This window comes from Trichomycterus rosablanca, unplaced genomic scaffold (assembly GCF_030014385.1).
Source record: "Trichomycterus rosablanca isolate fTriRos1 unplaced genomic scaffold, fTriRos1.hap1 scaffold_100, whole genome shotgun sequence".
Lineage (NCBI taxonomy): Eukaryota > Metazoa > Chordata > Actinopteri > Siluriformes > Trichomycteridae > Trichomycterus > Trichomycterus rosablanca.
This window is the reverse complement of record NW_026946945.1, coordinates 90398-111414: the sequence shown is the minus strand read 5'-3', so window position 1 is coordinate 111414 and position 21017 is coordinate 90398. Positions and strand designations below refer to the sequence as shown.

The window sequence follows — 21017 nt, the reverse complement described above, 5'->3', positions numbered from 1 at the left end:
TCTGTGGCCAATAGCAGAGTGACCACTCCACTACTTTGTGCTCTGGGGACCAATATTGAATTTATTTTGCACACAATTGTTGCACATGAATGTTTCCCCGAGCACTTTTGCACAGTGTTGTGACCACTTCACCACTTTTGTGCAGAATTGTTGTCAATTTTTTTAGCTCCACGTTTTCCAATATGTGGAGCAACATTTCTTTTAATTTAAAGCTTCTTGGTGAACCATCTTATCTTCCACCACTTTTTAGTTTTTCTCTCATTCTGATCCTCCTTCTTTTTCTCTGCTTTCTTACACTCCTTCTCTATTTCCTTCCACTCTTTCTCCTCCTGCTTCTTTCTTTCTTTCATTTCTGTCTCACTCATGTTCCTTAGCTGTTTTTGCTTCAGCTCCTGGAGCATCTTCTGCTTCAGAGCAGCCTGGTTCACCATCATGGAGACATGCAGCTCTTCATTAGTTTGAAGCTGCAGCTCTAGATAGGATCTCTCCATCTCCCTGTTTAGCTCCAGGTTCTTTTTCTTCTCTGACCATTTCCTCTCTTTTCTGCAGATTAGGTTGGAGAACCACGACTTGTTTCTATTCCCTCCCTCAGTCTCATTCTTCGTTTCTGTCTGGCCTTGCTTTTCTTTTTGTAGTTGTGCGGTCACTTGGGGATCATTGATTTGTTGAAGCAGCTCTTGGTTTTTCTTTTCTGCTTTTATTTTTTCGCCCACCATCCAAGTCCAGACTGGTCCCAGCTTCTTTATAATTTTTATCTGGGACTCTGGTTTTGGGTCTGGACTGTGACAGGCGGTGAGCTTCTCAATCTTTGATCTTAATGATTTAATTAGCAGGAACTGATCACGCTGCTTCTTCTCTTCCTCTTTTTCAGCTTCTTTAATAGCTGGGTCCATCCCCTTTCTCAGGGTTTTTCTCATAGCCTTGTCCCTCTTCCTCTCAATGCCCATCAGCTCTTCTAATTCCTCTTTTTCAGTTTCAAGCTCTTGGATCTTTCTTGCCAAATCCTTATTCTCGTTCCTCATCATTTTTATCAGTCTGCGCTTGTTCTGCTGCTTCGGAGGCCCACAAGTCATGTGCTCTCCCCAGTTTATCTTGGTCTCATCAATGATGTCCACTGTGCACAGACCCGGTCCTATGTCTTCATTATAGTCCTGTGTCTTTTTTTCCATATCCTCTATTTTTTCTGACATTAGCCCACAAGTCGTGCTCTCACCCCAGTTAATCTTGGACTCATCTATGATGTCCAGTGTGCACTGACCCTGCCCTATGTCCTTATTAAACACTTGCATGGTGTTTTCCATGTCCTCAATTTCTTTTGGCCAATTTTCCAGGTTCTCTCCCCTGTCAGTCTGGATGCACTGACCCTGTTCTCTATCTTCACCAGTCTCCTGCATCTGGCTTTCCAGTTCCTCAATCTCAATAACAATCATGTCCATCACATCCCTCTCTTTTCTCAGCTGCTTTTGAGCCCAGTAGTTCAGGTGCTCTCCCCAGTCAGGCTCCATGATTTCCAGTGCGCTCGTACCCGGTCCTGTTGGTCCCGTCACCTGTATTAGCTGCAGTAGAAGCGCTGAGTAGAATCTCACACCGAGCTCTGAGCTGCTGAAGTGAAGCGCCTGTATTTATACTCTCTCTCCAGTGACGTCACAATACCAACCGGCCCGCATCGTTACGTCATTTGGTTATAAGACGTCACTCGCGTTGGCCCCGCCCCCTCCCTCCCGCGCCCCTCCCACACGCACTCACGTTCACTCTCATTATATATTAAAGGAACAGACCGTATAAAGCTGATGCGTTTACTTTAATGCATTTTATTATTAATACAGTCAAGTGTGTTTAAGACATCATATAAACTCCTGGTTCAGTATGAAGCACATCTCACTATAAATATATTAGATTATCTTTACTCCAGAAATATTCTGGACTGATTTGTTTATGATCTTGTTTGTGCAGCTGCTTCTGCTTCCTCATGTTTAAACTGTGGGAGAAATCAGCTCATCATTCTCTTCATTAATATTCCCCTCATTTGTGTTATTTCTGATGAGGTTTTAATATGTGTCAGGGCTCGATACCTTTCAAACACTGTTTCATGCAACAAATAAATCAGGGGATCAGAATTTTAATTAGCAATATTAATTAAGATCTAATAAAGCACATCAGAACCTGGAATTGAGGAGATCCTGATGCCCAAGTGATAATAGGAAAATCTCCCACGTTCATTTTAGTGCTCCTGCTATTTCTTTTAAATAGAAAATCTGTGAATCTAACTACCCATAATGCCTGTCTGAAAAGTGGTCGCACACCAAGGGTTCCACATATTCCTGCACGTCTTATAAAGAACTTAAACAGCATTGAGCTCCACAAGTGTTGTTCAGACTGTAGGGTGGCTCCTCCTGGTGGATACACAGGAACTGCTGGGGTGGTAGATACAGAAATGCATATTTCTTAAAATAAAGCAATAAATACACAATTTTAATCACGTATTATCATCTTTAATTTATCAAACATGAATGAAGTCATTCATTTTGAATTGCATTCAGAAAGTGGAACTTATTATGTATTTGTATTATGTATCAGTGCTTGTAACTTCCATTGTGTTCATTTGTATTCCTGGGTAAGGTAGGCTACTGGTTGAAGTATATTTTTTGCTGTAACTTGTTTTAGAATAACTTGTTTTAGAATCTATCTTTGCAACTTTGATTATTAACTTGCTTAACTGTGCTAGAATTTAACTATTTGTAAAAAACTAAGCTAGTCTGTGGCTGCATTAATCTGTGTTTTGCTGATTGGTTAAAGTGGTTTCAGGTGTCTTATGGTTAGAGGCCTAGTTGTGAATTGAGGGGCAGGGCTAAGCTTAGTATAAAATTAAATCTCGCTGGTCTTCTCTATCACTAGGTTTTAATGACTGTCTGGATTGTTTAATCTATCTAACTTTTTTTTTTACTAAACTAAACTAACTTTGGGTAAGTACTATCAGTCTCTGACATTGTTTAATCTATCAAACTTTTCTCAGCATGTGCTACTCAATCATTCCTGTGCTTATATCTCACAGACCCCGCAGACATCAGAAGTCACATTACAGGAACAGCAACGCCAGCAACCTCTGCAACAGACTCAAACAGTGGTGGTAGGTGGGGTCTGGAACTGTCAATCAGCCGTCCAAAAAGCTGACTTCATCTCAGCTTTTGCACTTTCTCACAGCCTTGACTTCCTGGCACTGACTGAGACATGGATCACCACCGAGAACTCAGCAACACCAGCAGCCTTATCCTCTGCCTACACCTTCTCTCATACACCGAGAGGATCTGGTAGGGGTGGTGGTACAGGTTTGCTCTTGACCAGGAAATGGCAATTCACTACTGTGAATGTTTCTCACCTTAACATTTCATCTTTCGAATTTCATGCTATTACTGTTACTTTTCCAATTACGCTTCATATCATTGTCATTTACAGACCACCTGGCTCATTGGGAGACTTCATAGAAGAGCTGGACGTTCTTCTGAGTTTCTTCCCTTCAGATGGAACTCCTCTGACTCTCCTTGGTGACTTTAATCTCCCTACAGACAAACTTCAGTCCTCCTGTCTTCTTCCTCTTCTTTCATCTTTCGACCTCCTCTTTAACCACAGCCCTCCGACACACAAAGGAGGCAATCTTCTGGACCTGGTCTTCAGCCGTCCAGCTTCTGTTCTGGACCTCACCGTCACCCCACTTCACCTCTCTGACCATCACTTTGTGTCCTTCTCTCTCTGTCTCCCAACTCTTCCTACTTCCAACCACACTTTCACCCTTACAACACGCCCCAATCTTCACTCTTTATCTTCCTCCCTGCTGATCTCCAACATCCTAACTTCACTACCTAACCCTGACATGCTTGCTACCCTTCCACTCAACTCTGCAACTAATACTCTACTCTCTTCTCTTTCAACATCCCTCGATCAGCTCTGTCCTCTTACCCTCAAACGAGGAAAACCTTCTCACCCTGCTCCTTGGCTTTCAGATGCATTGCGCAACAGCAGAAGAGAATTAAGGGCAGCTGAGAGAAAGTGGAGGAAATCTAAGCTGTGTGGCTCTCCACTCCTACCACGATCTGCTGTCCAGGTTCTCATCCGACGTGACTGCTGCAAAAACATATTTTTACAAAACCAAGCTTGAACAATCTGCTGCTGACCCACGTAAGCTTCATGCTATCTTTTCCTCTCTTCTAAACCCTCCTCCTCCTCCCCCTTCTGCCTCTCTCACTGCTACTGACTTTTCAACATTCTTTCAGGACAAGATCGACAAAATCAATCAATCCTTCTCTCCGACTGACCCACTTTCAACTGACCCTCAACCCACCAACACACTCACCAGACTCACCCCACTCACCATGGATGAGGTTACACAGCTCCTCTCATCCAGCAATCCCACTACATGCACACTCAACCCTATATTATCCACCATCTTTAAAGAAATCTCACAGGACCTAATCCCCTTCATCACACCCATCATCAACAACTCCCTGACATCAGGTGCTGTCCCTACTGCTTTTAAGAAGGCTCAGGTCATTCCCCTTCTTAAGAAACCTACACTAGACACTACAGACATCAACAACTACAGACCTGTCTCACTCCTCTCTTTTCTATCCAAAATTCTTGAACGTGCTGTCTATAACCAACTATCTGCCTTTCTCACTCAGAATGACCTCCACGATCCGTACCAGTCTGGCCTCAAGGCAGCGCATTCTACGGAAACAGCACTTGTAGCTGTTACTGAGAAGCTTCATGCAGCCAAAGCAGCCAAACTGTCATCTGTCCTTATTCTTCTTGACCTCTCTGCAGCCTTCGACACCGTGAATCACAGCATTCTCTTGTCCACACTCTCAAACCTTGGTGTAACAGGTTCAGCATGGCAATGGATGGCCTCCTACCTCGAAGGGCGCTCCTACCAAGTGTCATGGAGGGGATCCATATCTCCCCCATGCACTCTCTCAACCGGTGTTCCTCAGGGCTCTGTACTTGGCCCACTTCTTTTCTCATCTACACCCGCTCTCTGGGTAAGGTCATAGCCTCCCATGGCTTCTCCTACCACTCCTATGCAGATGACACCCAGCTTGTTCTGTCATTTCCTCCTTCAGACACGCAAGTCTCAGCTCGCATCTCAGCATGTCTGCGAGATATCTCACAATGGATGTCAGCTCATCATCTAAAACTTAATCCCAGCAAGACAGAGGTGTTGCTTATTCCTGGAGATCAGTCTCCAACCCAGGACCTAGTCATTTCTCTGGATGACTCCCAGATCAGACCATCTGATAAGGTAAGAAGTCTTGGTGCTGTCCTGGATAACCAGCTGACCTTCTCTCCTTATATAGCCAACATGACAAGATCGTGCCGGTTCCTCCTGTACAACATCAGGAAGATTCGACCATTTCTCTCCAGGGAAGCTACCCAGATTCTGGTGCAATCACTTGTAATCTCACGGTTGGACTACTGCAACTCCCTTCTGGCAGGAGCTCCCATGTCAACTATTAAACCCTTACAGCTCATTCAAAATGCAGCTGCCCGTCTGGTTTTTAACCAACCTAAACACTAACACATCACCCCACTGCTGCCACATTATCGCCACATCACCCCACTGCTGCGTTCTCTTCACCGACTTCCTGTAGCTGCACGCATTCAGTTTAAAACACTGACGCTCGCCTACAAAATGGACCAGCCCCAAGCTACCTTCGTGGTCTAATCAAACCCCGCTCTGTACCACGCAACCTCCGAGCCACCAGTCTCGCTCGACTTGAGCCTCCATCCAGGACTAAAGGAAGACAAGCATCAAGGCTCTTCTCTGTTCTAGCGCCCAAGTGGTGGAATGCACTTCCTCTGTCTGTCCGAACATCTGAGTCTCTTGCTGTCTTTAAAAAGCGATTAAAAACCCACCTTTTTATGAAGCACTTAAGCTGACTTGTACTTATTTACTAACATCTTGTTCCATCCTTTTCCATTTCCAAAAAAAAAAACCCCAAAAAAAACCACTTTGGTTCTAACAGGTTTTAGCAGATTTGTGTTCTTCGACTGTTGTTTACCTAAACTTGAGAAATGAAATGTTCACTTTGGAAGCACTTCTGTAAGTCGCTCTGGATAAGAGCGAATGCTAAATGCTGAAAATGAAAATGTTAATGTATTCATAAAAGGGAGAATAAGGGGGGGAAATGCATAAAGATATATATATATATAAAGATAAAGATATAGTAAAGATAAAAATGACATTGTGTTATTTAGTTTATTAATCAAAACAAAGTTACATTAGATTACAGTAGTGTTTTAGCAAACTCACACATTCACACATCACTAAAAGGTTTAGTCAGTGATGGAATGTACATGCTTTATTTTTCTCTTAACACATAAAAAGAAATTGAATCCAAATTCCTGATAGAGACTGAAGATTTTTTATGATCAACTTGTAAACAAATCTACTGCAGTTAAGGTCAGTAAGGAAAGTGTTAGTGTTAAAGCTTGATGATGAATTTGTACCCAGTACAAGATTATTCATTCCAAGTTACAATGGGAATTTAAAGGAAAGCCTGAACGCCATGATAACGTGTAGTGTTATAAAATAGATCCTAATATATAATGATAAAGAATAAAGAGATTTGAGATTTTGATAATGTTCTGAACAAGAAATATTTTTACGGTGGCTGGGTAGCGCTGTCGCCTCATAGCAAGAAGGTCCTGGGTTCGACCCCTAGATGAAGCAATCCGGGTCCTTTCTGTGTGGAGTTTGCATGTTCTCCCCGTGCCTGTGTGGGTTTCCTCCGGGAGCTCCGGTTTCCTCCCACAGTCCAAAGACGTGCAAGTGAGGTGAACCGGAGATACAAAATTGTCCATGACTGTGTTCGATATAACCTTGTGAAATGATGGATCATGGGTAACCAGTAACTACCGTTCCTGTCATGAATGTAACCACAGTGTAAAACATGATGTTAAAATCCTAATAAATAAATAAATCAATAATAGTCCAACCAAAGTTTGTTAGCACTGAAAAAGTTTTACTTACATAACCAGTAAAAGGCAACAAATAGTTCATTGTACAACTTTAGTCAATTTTATAAAACAAAAGATTGAAAATATCTAAATAGCCGGCAGGTCAAATGACATAAAACCACACAGTGTCATTAGTCAACATGTCTGAAAATACATAGATAGAGTTCATCATCAAATGTATTAATTTAAAAGAAAAACAATTTTAAAATATTATAAAATATACAAACCCAGCAAATAACTGCACCAGCTGAGCGGTTCTACAAATGTAGCACTATATAGTTGGGGCCAGTGATAGCTCAGTGGTTAAGGTACTGGACTAGTAAACAGAAGGTTGCCGGTTCAAGCCCCACCACCACCAAGTTGCCACTGTTGGGTCCCTGAGCAAGGCCCTTAACCCTCAATTGCTCATCATGTTCCGCTCATTGTGTAAGTCGCTTTGGATAAAAGCGTCTGCTAAATGCTGAAAATGTAAATGTTAATGTAAAATGTCTCAGCTAATCGACTCTAGTGAAGACCAAGAGTCACAATATTGCTTTAATAGACTATTTTTTATTCTTAAAATCCCAGCGTTTGTGTGTGAGGGTGGAGGGTGTGGTGTGAGGTGTGGTCTGGGGTTATGGGAGGGATGGTCACTCCCAGTATAGCTTAAAAAAAAACTAGCTTATTACTGATTTGCATGTTGTGAAAGTATTGTTACCAATATTTCTAGCTCAAAAAAAATTGGGACAGTATAAAAAAATGCAAACGCAGTGTTTCTTACATTTACATCGACTCTTATTTCATCTTATATAAACCCAAAATATTTTATGTTTCGTCTGGTCAACTTCATTTCAATACATACACATACAACACCCAACTCCCAACTCCTTTGTCCATCTTCACTGCAACCTTCACCCACCACAGTTTGATGCTTTACACCTCCACTTTCAACACCCAGCACCCAAGCCTGCTCTCTATCGTTCACCAGAGATCAAGTGAGGAGGAAACTGAGGAAAATGAAGGTGAGGAAGGCTGCAGGCCCTGATGGCATCCACCTCGGGCTTCTGAGACACTGTGCAGACCAGCTGTGTGGGATAGTCCAGGTCATCTTTAACCTAAGCCTGAAACAAGACTGCACATTCCATTGAGTTAAATGGATATAGACCAGTGGCACTGACCTCTCATCTGATGAAGGACATGGAGCGACTTGTTCTGGACTATCTCCGCCCACTGGTTAAACCAGTGATGAATCTGTTACAGTTTGCCTACCAGCCAGGCATTGGGGTGGATGATCCAATCATCTACCTTCTTCGAAGGTCCCTCTCTCATGTCGACAGGGCAGGAAGCACTGTGAGGATCATGTTCTTCGACTTATCTAGTGCATTCAACACCATCAGGCCCACTATACTGAGGAACAAGATGGAGAGTGCTGCGGTGGATCATCAACTCACCACATGGACAATGGACTATTTAACAAACAGACCACAGTATGTGCAGCTTAAGGACTGCGTTTCGGACACAATCCTCTGCAGCACTGGTGCTCCACAAGGGACAGTCCTGGCCCCATTCCTCTTCACCCTCTACACCTCGGACTTCACCTACAATACAACAACCTGTCACCTTCAGAGGTTCTCCGATGACTCGGCTGTTGTTGGCTACATCCTGGATGGAGAAGACAGCGAGTATAGGGAACTCACCAAGAACTTTGTAGACTGGTGTGGACAGAATTACCTCGAGATCAACACCAGCAAGACAAAAAAGCTGCTGGTGGACTTTTGTAGGTCTAAACCACATCCACTGAAACCGGTGAGCATCCAGGGATGGAATATGGCGATCGTTAACTCCTATCTTAACTCCGGTCTTTTGGAATACAGGGGGCCCTTCTCAGCTCTTTTTATGACTCGGTGGTGGCATCAGCCATTTTCTATGGTGTTATCTGCTGGGGCAGCATCATGACAGCAGCAGACAGGAAGAAACTGGACAAACTGATCAGAAAGGTGAGTTCTGTCCTGGGCTGCACCCTGGACTTAGTGGAAGCAGTGGGGGAGAGAAGGATGATGGTCAAGCTTTCATCTTTAATGGAGAACACCGATCCCCCACTGCATGAGACTGTGGCAGCACTGGGCAGCTCCTTCAGCGACAGATACCGCAGCTCCTTTCTACCTTCTGCTGTCAGGCTATACAACCAGCACCGCCCCAAACGCAGATAATCATTTCTATCACAATAATTCACATGGTTTTTAATATTCTCTGAAGTGCAATAACTTCTTAAAATATGTGCAATACCTGCTGTACCGACTGTACTATCTGCAGTACATTTTAATACCTGTGCAATATTTGGTTAACTTTCTTGAAAATACTGTTTATATTTACATATTCTTACTTTTTTACTTTTTAATATATGTGTACACACTTTGTATTTTTAATTTTTATATCCTTGAAAGCTGCTGTAACACTGCAAATTTCCCCCGTGGGATAATAAAAGGCTATTTTATCTTATCTTACATGCATTTTACTCCCCGTGTTTGCGTGGGTTTCCTCCGGGAGCTCCGGTTTCCTCCCACAGTCCAAAGACGTGCAAGTGAGGTGAATTGGAGATACAAAATTGTCCATGACTGTGTTCGATATAACCTTGTGAACTGATGAACCTTGTGTGATGAGTAACTACCGTTTCTGTCATGAATGTAACCACAGTGTAAAACATGACGTTAAAATCCTAATAAAACAAACTAAAACATGAATTTTAAGCCTACAACACATTCTTAAACAAGTGTGAACAGGGCTAGTAATAAGGTAAAAATAAAAACTAAATAATGGCATGATTTAATAGCTGATTATAATCATGAATGGGCACAAATCATGTTCAGATGGAAGGAAGAAAATAGGTGGATTGTTAAGGTGGTTTTCAGGCTTAAAAGAACAATCTTTATATTTTTTTAAAATAACCGAATCCGTTTGTACTAACAGCATTTACTTTTACTTCTACTTTTAATCTTTAAGTACATTTAATATCAGAAAATCACTTTTAATATTTAAGTACATTTTATATCAGAAAATCACTTTTAATATTTAAGTACATTTAATATCAGAAAATCACTTTTAATATTTAAGTACATTTTATATCAGAAAATCACTTTTAATATTTAAGTACATTTTATATCAGAAAATCACTTTTAATATTTAAGTACATTTTATATCAGAAAATCACTTTTAATATTTAAGTACATTTTATATCAGAAAATCACTTTTGATACTTAAGTACATTAAATATCAGATCCTTTTAGACTTTTACTCAAGTAATCTTCTAACAGGTGACTTTTACTTCTATCAGAGTAAATTTAAAAGATACTTTTACTCAAGTATGGACTTCAGGTACTGTATACACCACTTGTTTCACTTGTGTACTGGACGTGTAAGGAATTAATGTGTGTGTGAAGGAATAGGGTTCATATTTACATCACACAAACACAAACACACACACACACACACACACACACACACACACAGTCTGTAAAAAATCCACAACACGAAGTCGATGCATTTTTAACATTTTATTAAAACATTTTCTTTAATGCCTCAATCATAACCAGGTTTTAATGAAGGGATCAGGGTCACTGCAGGTCACTGGACTTTCTACACCAAACTGGTCCTACTGTGTCTACAGTCTACAGTGTGGTTACAGTTTTTATCAATGTGACCAAACCCCCGCCACCCACTATGGGGACCAGTACTGTTTATACACTCGATTACTAAATAAAGTATTTATTTATTTCAGGTCAGTGGGATATCTCCACCACCCCTGTTGATCTGCCGAGGGCGACAGTGACAAAGAAAAACTCTCCTAAAATTACAGGAAGGAACTTTGAGAGGAACCAGACTCGACAGGAACCTCCATCCCCCTCAGGTGACCTGGAGAATCATTTAAATAAATTAAAATGAAACAATATTTATAGTCTTTTATTCTGCACACTGTTGTCACAAATTGATGATTGTTGTTAATTTATGTTTTTAATCATTTAGGTCCCGGGTCAGTGTGACCACTCCACCACCCCGCCACTATGGCGACCGATATTTATCTTTGCTCACAACATTTTTGCTCTCGGGGCCAATATATATATATATATATAAAGTGCAATATTTTAATATTTTATATTTATGTTTTGTTTAGTTTCTTTTTTTGGCCAGAGCAAAGTGACCACTCCACCACTATATTTATTTTTTTCTGTACCCAGTTGTGGTAAAATGGATGTTTTAAATAATTTAGGTCCCGGGTCAATGTGACCACTCCACCACCCCGCCACTATGGCGACCAAATTTTATCTTTGTACTCAACATTTTAATTATTTTTGTGCTCTGTGGCCAATAGCAGAGTGACCACTCCACTACTTTGTGCTCTGGGGGTCAATATTTAATTTTTTTTGCACACAATTGTTGCACATGACTGTTTCCCCGAGCACTTTTGCACAGTGTTGTGACCACTTCACCACTTTTGTGCAGAATTGTTGCCAATTTTTTAGCTCCACGTCTCCCAATATGTGGAGAAACATTTCTTTTAATTTAAAGCTTCTTGGTGAACCATCTTATCTTCCACCACTTTTTAGTTTTTCTCTCATTCACCATCATGGAGACATGCAGCTCTTCATTAGTTTGAAGCTGCAGCTCTAGATAGGATCTCTCCATCTCCCTGTTTAGCTCCAGGTTCTTTTTCTCCTCTGACCATTTCTTCTCTTTTTTACGGATTAGGTTGGAGAACCACGACTTCTTCCTATTTCCTCCCTCAGTCTCACTCTCCATTTCTGTTTGGCTTTGCGTTTCTTTACACAGTTGTGCGGTCACTTGGAGATCATTGACCTGTTTAAGCAGCTCTTGGTTTTTCTTCTCTGCCTTTATTTTGTCGTCCGAGTCCAGACTGGTCCCAGCTTCTTTGTGATTTTCATCTGGGACTCTGGTTTTGGGTCTGGACTGTGACGAGCCGTGAGCTTCTCAATCTTTAGCCTTAATGACTTGATTAGCAGGACCTGATCACGCTGCTTCTTCTCTTCCTCTTTTTCAGCTTCTTTAATAGCTGGGTCCATCCCCTTTCTCAGAGTTTTTCTCACAGCCTTGTCCCTCTTCCTCTCAATGCTCATCAGCTCTTCTAATTCCTCTTTTTCATTCTCAAGCTCTTGGATCTTTCTTACCAAATCCTTATTCTCTTTCCTCATCATTTTCATCATTCTGTTCTTGTTCTGCTGCTTCGGAGGCCCACAAGTCATGTGCTCTCCCCAGTTTATCTCTGTCTCATCAATGGTTTCCACTGTGCACAGACCCTGACCTATGTTTTCATTATAGTCCTGTATCGTGTTTTCCATGTCCTCAGTTTCCATCATATCTCTGTCTTTTTGCAGTTGCTTTGGAAGCCCACAAGTCGTGCTCTCTACCCAGTTAATCCTAGTGTCATTGATGATTTCAGGTTTCCACTGACCCATCATATCTTTCTCTTTCTGCAGCTGCCATTGACCCCAGTAGTCCGAGTGCTCTACCCTATCAATCTTGGTCTCATCGATGATGTCCAGTGTGCCTTGACTCTGTCCTGTGTCTTTATCAGACTTTTGTATCTGGCTTTCCAAATCCTCAATCTCTATTATTATCATTTCCATCACATCTCTGTCTTTTTGCAGTTGCTTCAGAGGCCCACAAGTCGTGCACTCTACCCTATCAATCTTGGTCTCATTGATAGTTTCTAGTCTGCACTGACCCTCTCCTATGACTTAATTAAACTCTTGTATCTTGTTTTTCATATCCTCAAATTTTTCTGTCATCATTTCCATCATATATTTCTCTAGAAGCCCACAAGTCGTGCTCTCTCCCCAGTTAATCTTGGACTCATCGATGATGTCCAGTGTGCACTGACCCTGTCCTATGTCTTTATTAAACTCTTGTATTCTGCTTTCCATGTCCTCAATTTCTTTTGGCCAATTTTCCAGGTTCTCTCCCCTGTCAGTCTGGATGCACTGACCCTGTCCTCTATCTTCACCAGTCTCCTGCATCTGGCTTTCCAGTTCCTCAATCTCAATAACAATCATGTCCATCACATCCCTCTCTTTTCTCAGCTGCTTTTGAGCCCAGTGGTTCAGGTGCTCTCCCCAGTCAGGCTCCATGATTTCCAGTGCGCTCGTACCCGGTCCTGTTGGTCCCGTCACCTGTATTAGCTGCAGTAGAAGCGCTGAGTAGAATCTCACACCGAGCTCTGACCTGCTGAAGTGAAGCGCCTGTATTTATACTCTCTCTCCAGTGACGTCACAACACCAACCGGCCCGCATCGTGACGTCATTTGGTTATAAGACGTCACTCGCGTTACCCAGGTATTGCAGACTGGCCCCACGTCGTCTCGAATCCAGCAACCGATGGACAGCATAAACAGCTGTCCCATCAACGATCACCGGAGGTGGAGGAGTCTCACCAGACATGGTCTCGTTCAGTGGACCTGTGACAACCGGTTTCAGGAGAGATACATGAAAAGAATTTGACATACGAGAATGCCCAGGTAAATCCAATTTATATGTGACATCATTAATACGTTTTAAAATTTTATATGGACCAATGTATTTGGGTGATAATTTTTTACTCCCCTCTGAGATCCTGAAGTCTTGTGTTGACAGCCACACCCGGTCTCCTGGTTGATAGGTGGGAGTATTTCCTTGATGGCGATCTGCTTGATTCTTTTGCCGTCGCAATACGGTTTCTATGCGTTGATGCGTCTGCTCCCATACCTCCTCACTACGCCTCATCCAGTCATCCACAGCGGGTACATCCGATGTAGTTCCACATCAAGGCATTACAGGAGGTTGATACCCTAGAAAACACTGAAAAGGAGTCATCCCTGTGGTAGAACTAGTTAGAGAGTTCTGAGCAATCTCAGTCCATGGAAGAAAACGGGCCCAGTCTCTCGGATTCTTAAAACAATACAGTCTCAGAAATGTACCCAGTTCCTGATTCATCCTTTCACACTGTCCATTGGACTCGGGATGATAACCTGAAGTCAGACTAATCGAAACACCTAATTGTTCAAAGAAGGCCGACCAAACTTGGGACGTGAATTGGGACCCTCTATCTGACAGAATCTCCTCAGGAAAACATAATTGAACGAGGCTTCAGCAGTCTGAAAAGCAGTGGATAAGGATGGAAAAGGTAAAAACCTCACCCCTCGTGAAAATCTGTCAATGATTGTGAGAATAGTAGTATATGACTGAGAAGGTGGGAGGTCAGTAATAAAGTCAATAGCTAAATGAGACCACGGACGTGCTGGAAACGGTAATGGTACCAATTTCCCAACGGGCAGTGTTTTAGGCGTCTTAGATTGCGAACAGACAGAACAAGATGATACGAACCTATGTACTGTATATCACTAAACATATTCTCCCACCAGTATCTATTAGCTAGAAGTTGTTGGGTACGAGTCTCACCAGGGTGACCAGATGAGATAGATGAATGGGCCCAGACAATAAGTCGATCACGATACGGACTAGGAACATACAGCTGATTAGGTGGGCATTGAGCAGGTATTTCAATCTCTTTTAATATTCCTTCAATTTTATCGTCGATTTCCCAACGAATAGAAGACACTACCACACCAGGTCGGAGTATAGTTTCAGATGAAGAGCTATGAGATGTTTCATCAACATACATTCGAGAAAGAGCATCTGCTTTGCCATTTCGAGAACCTGGTGTGTATGAAAAAAATAAGGACCAACGAGCTTGGCGAGGATCTAGTCGTTTTGCTGATTGCAAGTATTCCAAATTGTTATGATCTGTAAGGACTAAAAATGGATGATTAGCTCCCTCTAGCCAATGTCTCCATTCTTCGAATGCTAATTTCATGGCCAGAAGTTTCTCCATCTCCGATCCCATAATTTTGTTCTGTGGGTGTAAGTTTATGTGAATAAAATGCTATGGGATGTAATTTCGGGGGATTACCTTGCCTTTGTGAGAGAACTGCATCCACCTCTACTAGAAAAGGTTGACTAGGATTGGGATGTGCGAGTATAGGAGCTGAGGTGAAAGCCTGTTTGAGGCTCAGGAAAGCCTGTTCGGCTTCACAATACCATACGGGATTTTTAGTAGCGCCCTTAAGTCCGGGGAGCTGCCAAGCTACTAAAATTAGGGATAAAACGACAGTAGAAACTGGCAAATTCTAAGAACTTCTGCAGCTCTTTAACAGTTTTCGGAGTGGGCCAACTGACCACTGCATCTACCTTGTGATCATCCATGGTAATACCTGTGGGGCTTATTATATAACCAAGAAAGGTAGTAGAGGAAAGATGAAACTCACATTTCTCTCCTTTGATGTACAGCTGGTTCTCTAGTAGTCTAGAAAGAACTTGACGGCCATGAGAAATACTGTCAGAAAAAACAAGAATATCATCAATATAGGCTATGACAAACCGACCAATCATATCACGCAGAACATCACTGATGAATGCTTGGAAGACAGAAGGGGCGTTACTAATGCCAAGTTCAGGTTCACACTACACGACTGGATCTCTTGCACTCGGGAGTCCTTCAGTCGGTGTGTAATTCACACTACACGACTGATCGGTGATAGGGGGTTTCACACTACACGATCCATCACCAACTGGAATCGCAGGCGAGCTTCTCTGGTCTCCCTTTTTTTTTCTTGACGAGGGAGTTTAATGATACCACGTCCAAAAATGCACGTCAACAAGTAGCGAGAGATCAAAGTTGTTTGTGGTCTGATGTGCAGCGTAAAATCAAAGAGGGAAAATTAATGAATCTGAGTGGATTTGGCAACACCAACAGTATATGGCTTGTTCTGTAGTAAGTTGGAGGTTAATTAATAATTTTGCAATGCAGTGTTGTGTTATGTTTTGTAGAGAACGATCAAGTCAGAAATACTGTAAAACGTGTGTGTGCCGGTGTATTCTGATATAAACTATATTAATTACGCCTTCCCTCCTGCGTTTCCCCTCACACCGTATCCTGCGTTCTCATTGGCTGTTCATTCCCAGTCGCACATCTGAGATCAGATATCTGGCGTGCTAGAAAACTCAATCCAGTCGCCGAGCGGTCGGCGAGCCGGTCGGGTCGAGTTGTAGGATAGTTTTGATCGCCGAGTGAACGCCGAGTCGCTCCCGACCCGGAGAATCAAGCGCCGACCAGCCGCCGAGCGAAAATCAGGGCAAAAATCGTGTAGTGTGAACCAGGCATAAGGAAATGGCATGACTATACTCATAGTGCCCCCTAGTGGTGACAAAGGCAGTCTTCCATTTATCTCCTTCTCTTACACGGACCAGGTTGTAGGCACTTCTGAGGTCCAGCTTTGAAAAAATATTGGCCCCACGCAATTGTTCTAAAGCTACTGGAATCCGAGGAAGGGGATATGGGTATTTTTTGGTAACCTGGTTTAAACCTCTGTAATCGATACACGGACGTAATCCCCCATCTTTCTGCAGGAGAAGCTGCAGGAGATGTGGATGGACGAATGAACCCTTGAGCCAGAGCTTCTTCGATGTATTCCTCCATGGCCCTTTCCTCGGCCTGGGTTAACGGATACACTCTGGATTTAGGAAGAGTAGCATTGTCCATAAGTTCAATAGCACAATCACAGTGTCTGTGAGGTGGTAGCTTAGTAGCATTATTTTTACTGAACACCTCCTTCAGGTCTAAATATTCTTGAGGAATTTCTATTTCTACAGCATTTTCAGGACTCTCAACAGAAGTAGACAGGATCGACAAAACTGGAAACTTCAAACAATTTTCAAAACAAAATGTGGACCAAGAAAGCAATTCTTGATCAGACCAAGAGATAATGGGGTTATGTTTCTTCAGCCAGGGTAATCCTAATATGATTGAAAATTCAGATAAAGTCTATGACTAAAAAGTTAAAAAGTTCTTCATGAAGAGCACTGGTAGATACCTTAACCGGTTCTGTTATCAAAGAAATAGTTCCTGCTCCAACAGGGCCTCCATCCAGAGCAGAAACCTTCAATGTAGTCTTCAGGGGTTGAACACTGATGTCCAGCTGATTAACCACCTTCGTGTGTATAAAGTTTCCTTCCGCGCCGGAATCAATCAAGGCCGAGAAGACAGAAGAAGAACCTGGGCAGTAAATAGTGACAGGTAACAAGAAAGATTTCGAAACCAACCCCTTTGTGGGAACACTCACCACATTACCCAAGGTAGGTGCCTGAGGTCTGTGCGGGCGGGCCCGGCAGTCATGTAAGACGTGACCAGCACCACCACAGTACATGCACAGACCTCCATGTAATCGTCCACGTCTTTCTTCACGAGACAAGTCACACTGCATAAGTTCCATATTATCGTAGTCCTCTCGGAAAGGTGCACCGGCCGGGTAAGCTGTTGGACGAACAGGTGTTTGACCCTGTTGGGACCCACGATTAGAAGCTGAGGCAGTTCTTGTGGTTTTTCGTTCATGCGAGAGTTGATCCAGTCTCATAGCAAGCTTTGTTAAGCTATCTAGAGACAAACGGTCATCCTTACATGCTAGTTCAGTTCTTACTTTAGAACTCAGACCATTACGAAACATGACCAACAATGCTGGTTCATTCCAACCACTACTTGCTGCTACAGATCGTTCACCTTGCCGAATTTTAGCCAAAAATTCTCCACTAGTCTTTCCCTCATGAGGATGATCAAAAACAACACAAATTTGTTCAATACATTGCTCATAAGAACAACTCTGTAACTCAGACCAAACAGCTGTAGCCCAATCGAGTGCTTTACCAGTCATACGAGACACTACAAAAGCTATCCGTGCTATCCGTGCTTTATCAGAGCTCGGAGGAGAATTATTCAAGTAAATCGAGCACTGCAACAAAAAACCTTTACACAAATGAGGAGATCCATCAAATTTATCAGGCTTACTAACCGGAAAAACACCCTCAGGTTGCGAGATAAGTGACGAAGGACTAGCTGCGGGTTCATTAGCAGTAAAAACATTCATAGTTTGTAACTGAGCAGACAACTGTTTCATACCTTCGATCACTTGGGCAAGTTGTTTTTGTTGTTCTCCCTGCTGTTGTGCCATACACTGCAAAAAATCACCTTCAGAAAACAAGAAAAATAAAAACAAATCAAGACAGAAGGTGCTTAAATCAAGCAAAATTATCTGCCAGTATAGTGAGAAAATTTATCTTAGCAAGATTTCTTAAAACAAGGGAAAAGATCTTGTGCTATAAATTATCTTATAATCTTAAAATTAGTAGGAAATTACTTGATTTAAGGCATTATGGCTAGATTTGAGTAAAACTCATTTGCTCTAATGTCATATTAATAATCCAAAAACTAGCATAATCAGCTAAACTAGCATATTAATCTTGTTTTAAGCATTTTCATAAAACCTTATTAGGTAAAAAATATTCTTGAAATTAGATTTCTTGGACATATTTTTAGCTAAAATGGCTTAAAAATGTTCTTAAATTAACACTGTAAAGTTTAAATTAAGATCAACTCCAGAAAATAGTTCTCAAAATAAGAAATGAACAATTTAAAAACCCTCACATTGTTATAATTAACACTAAAAAAAACTATCTATAAAAACAGCAAAAGAAATATTGAAATGAGATGTAAATGCTTATATTAAGCAAAAAGAAAATCTGCCAATGGGGTACGCAAATGTTACTTAGTAAGACTTCTTAAAAATAAGCAATAATACATATAGGTTTTGGCACCACACTAAATGCCTTAAAACCGTCAGAAAATATGAAAATTAAAGCATTTTAATCATGACATAAGCATTAAAAATTCAGTTTCCATGCACAAAAGTCAGATATAGAGACTCGATACTATAATTAGTAATAATTATTAGTAATAATTTACTAATAAAGCAGTATTTAATCCAGAAATTATTTTAAATCACTTTTATTTCATCAAGTTTTTATTGCAAACATAATGCAAATTTCTAACTTTAATGAGAATGTATTGTAGCATCAAGCTAAGTTTCGTCTGTTTGTGTTTTTTAACACGCTCTTAAACAAAGTTTCTAACAAACATTTAAGTAACATATTCCTCCAAAACGCATCTAATAAACCCATAATCTAAAATTAATCTCCTAAATGAAACTTCGTTGTTTTTTCCTCTTACAGAGAGAAGCACTCATGTTTACTCTGTGAGGCTTCGTCCCAAATCACGCCCCCTTCCCTATGTAGTGCACTTCGTAGGACATGACATGTTAGCGCTTCCACCCCAAACAGTGAAGTAGTGCACTATATAGGGAACAGGGAGTGATTTGAGACACTACATACGGACCTACTGTAAAGAGCAGATCTGTTACCTAATAAATTGCATTATCCAAGCATTCAGTGTTACCGCTCGCAATTTTAATTTAAATGTATCTTCTATGGTCCGACTACACTTGGTTATCAAACCTGAAAACAATTAAGAAAAATAAATGCTGACTTTAAAGTTAAGCTAGCTAGCTAAGTTAATCAGGTAAATTCTAACTTAAATGAACCTAGACAAGATTCTGAACAAGCACAATACTGGCCCACAAAACTCAACATTCAAACAGAAAATAGAAGTTATTAGCTCACCTGTAAGTGCTGCGGTGGAAATATCATCCAGGGTTTCTCCATTTCAGTAGTTTGTGGTCAGCACTTAGCAGCAGAAAAAGAAATTTCGGTTAGAAGAAAGTTCCGGCGGGAACTGAGGAGGAATCATCTCATGTTGTACAAGGGAGCAATTCATTTCATTAGGCAGCACGGTTTTGGTTAGCTGCTTGAATTGATCAAATGTGTTGCTTAGCTCTAAAACACTTAATACAATTAAACAAAAACAGCTCAACAATACCGGTGACTGTTATAGACAGCTGTTATAGCTGTTATAGGAATGCTCAAAAAACTGCGTGAGCAAATAGTCCAACAGTTTAAGAATAACATTTCTCAACGTGCAATTGCAAGGAATTTAGGGATTTCATCATCTACAGTCCATAATATCATCAAAATATTCAGAGAATCTGGATAAATCTGTGCGAGTAAGCGGCAAGGCCGAAAACCAACATTGAATGCCCGTGACCTTCGATCCCTCAGGCGGCACTGCATTAAAAACCGACATCATTCTGTAATGGATATTACCACATGGGATCAGGAACACTTCAGAAAAACATCGTCAGTGAACACAGTTCGTCGCTCCATCTACAAGTGCAAGTTACAACTCTACCATGCAAAGCCAAAGCCATATATCAACAACACCCAGAAACGCCGCCGGCTTCTCTGGGCCCGAGCTCATCTGAGATGGACCGACGCAAAGTGGAAAAGTGTCCTGTGGTCTGACGAGTCCACATTTCAAATTGCTTTTGGAAGTCATGGACGTCGTGTCGTCCGGGCCAAAGAGGAAAAGGACTGTCCGGATTGTTATCAGCGCTAAGTTCAAAAGCCAGCATCTCTGATTGTACGGGGGGGGGTGTTAGTGCCCATGGCATGGGTAACTTGCACATCTGTGAAGGCACCATTAATGCTGAAAGGTACATACAGGTTTTGGAGCAACATATGCTGCCATCCAAGCAACGTCTTTTTCAGGGACGTCCCTGCTTATTTCAGCAAGACGATGCCAAGCCACCTTCTGCACGTGTTACAACAGCGTGGCTTCGTAGTAAAAGAGTGCGGGTACTAGACTGGCCTGCCTGCAGTCCAGACCTGTCTCCCATTGAAAGTGTGTGGCGCATTATGAAGCGCAAAATGCGACAACGGAGACCCCGGACTGTTGAGCAACTGAAGTTGTACATCAAGCAAGAATGTGAAAGAATTCCACCTACAAAGCTTCAACAATTAGTGTCCTCAGTTCCCAAACGCTTATTGAGTGTTGTTAAAAGGAAAGGTGATGTAACACAGTGGTAAACATGCCCCTGTCCCAACTTTTTTGGAACGTGTTGCAGGCATCAAATTCAAAATGAGTGAATATTTGCAAAAAACAATAAAGTTTATCTGTTTGAACTATGGCTGTCGAAGTTAACGCGATAATAACGCATTAACGCAATCTCAATTTAACGCGATTAAGATAAATAGTGCCAT

At 41.7% G+C, this 21017-nt stretch overlaps 1 long non-coding RNA gene across 1 annotated transcript; it reads right to left on the bottom strand.

Moving 5' to 3' along the window:
- Positions 1–13413: 13413 nt before the first annotated feature.
- LOC134304486 (uncharacterized) lies at positions 13414–19749 on the bottom strand. Its single transcript, XR_010007919.1, has 5 exons — positions 19542–19749; positions 17986–18054; positions 16907–17088; positions 15302–15369; positions 13414–13835 (listed from the first exon to the last, which is right to left on the bottom strand). It is a non-coding gene; the product is annotated as an uncharacterized LOC134304486 (long non-coding RNA).
- Positions 19750–21017: the final 1268 nt, after the last annotated feature.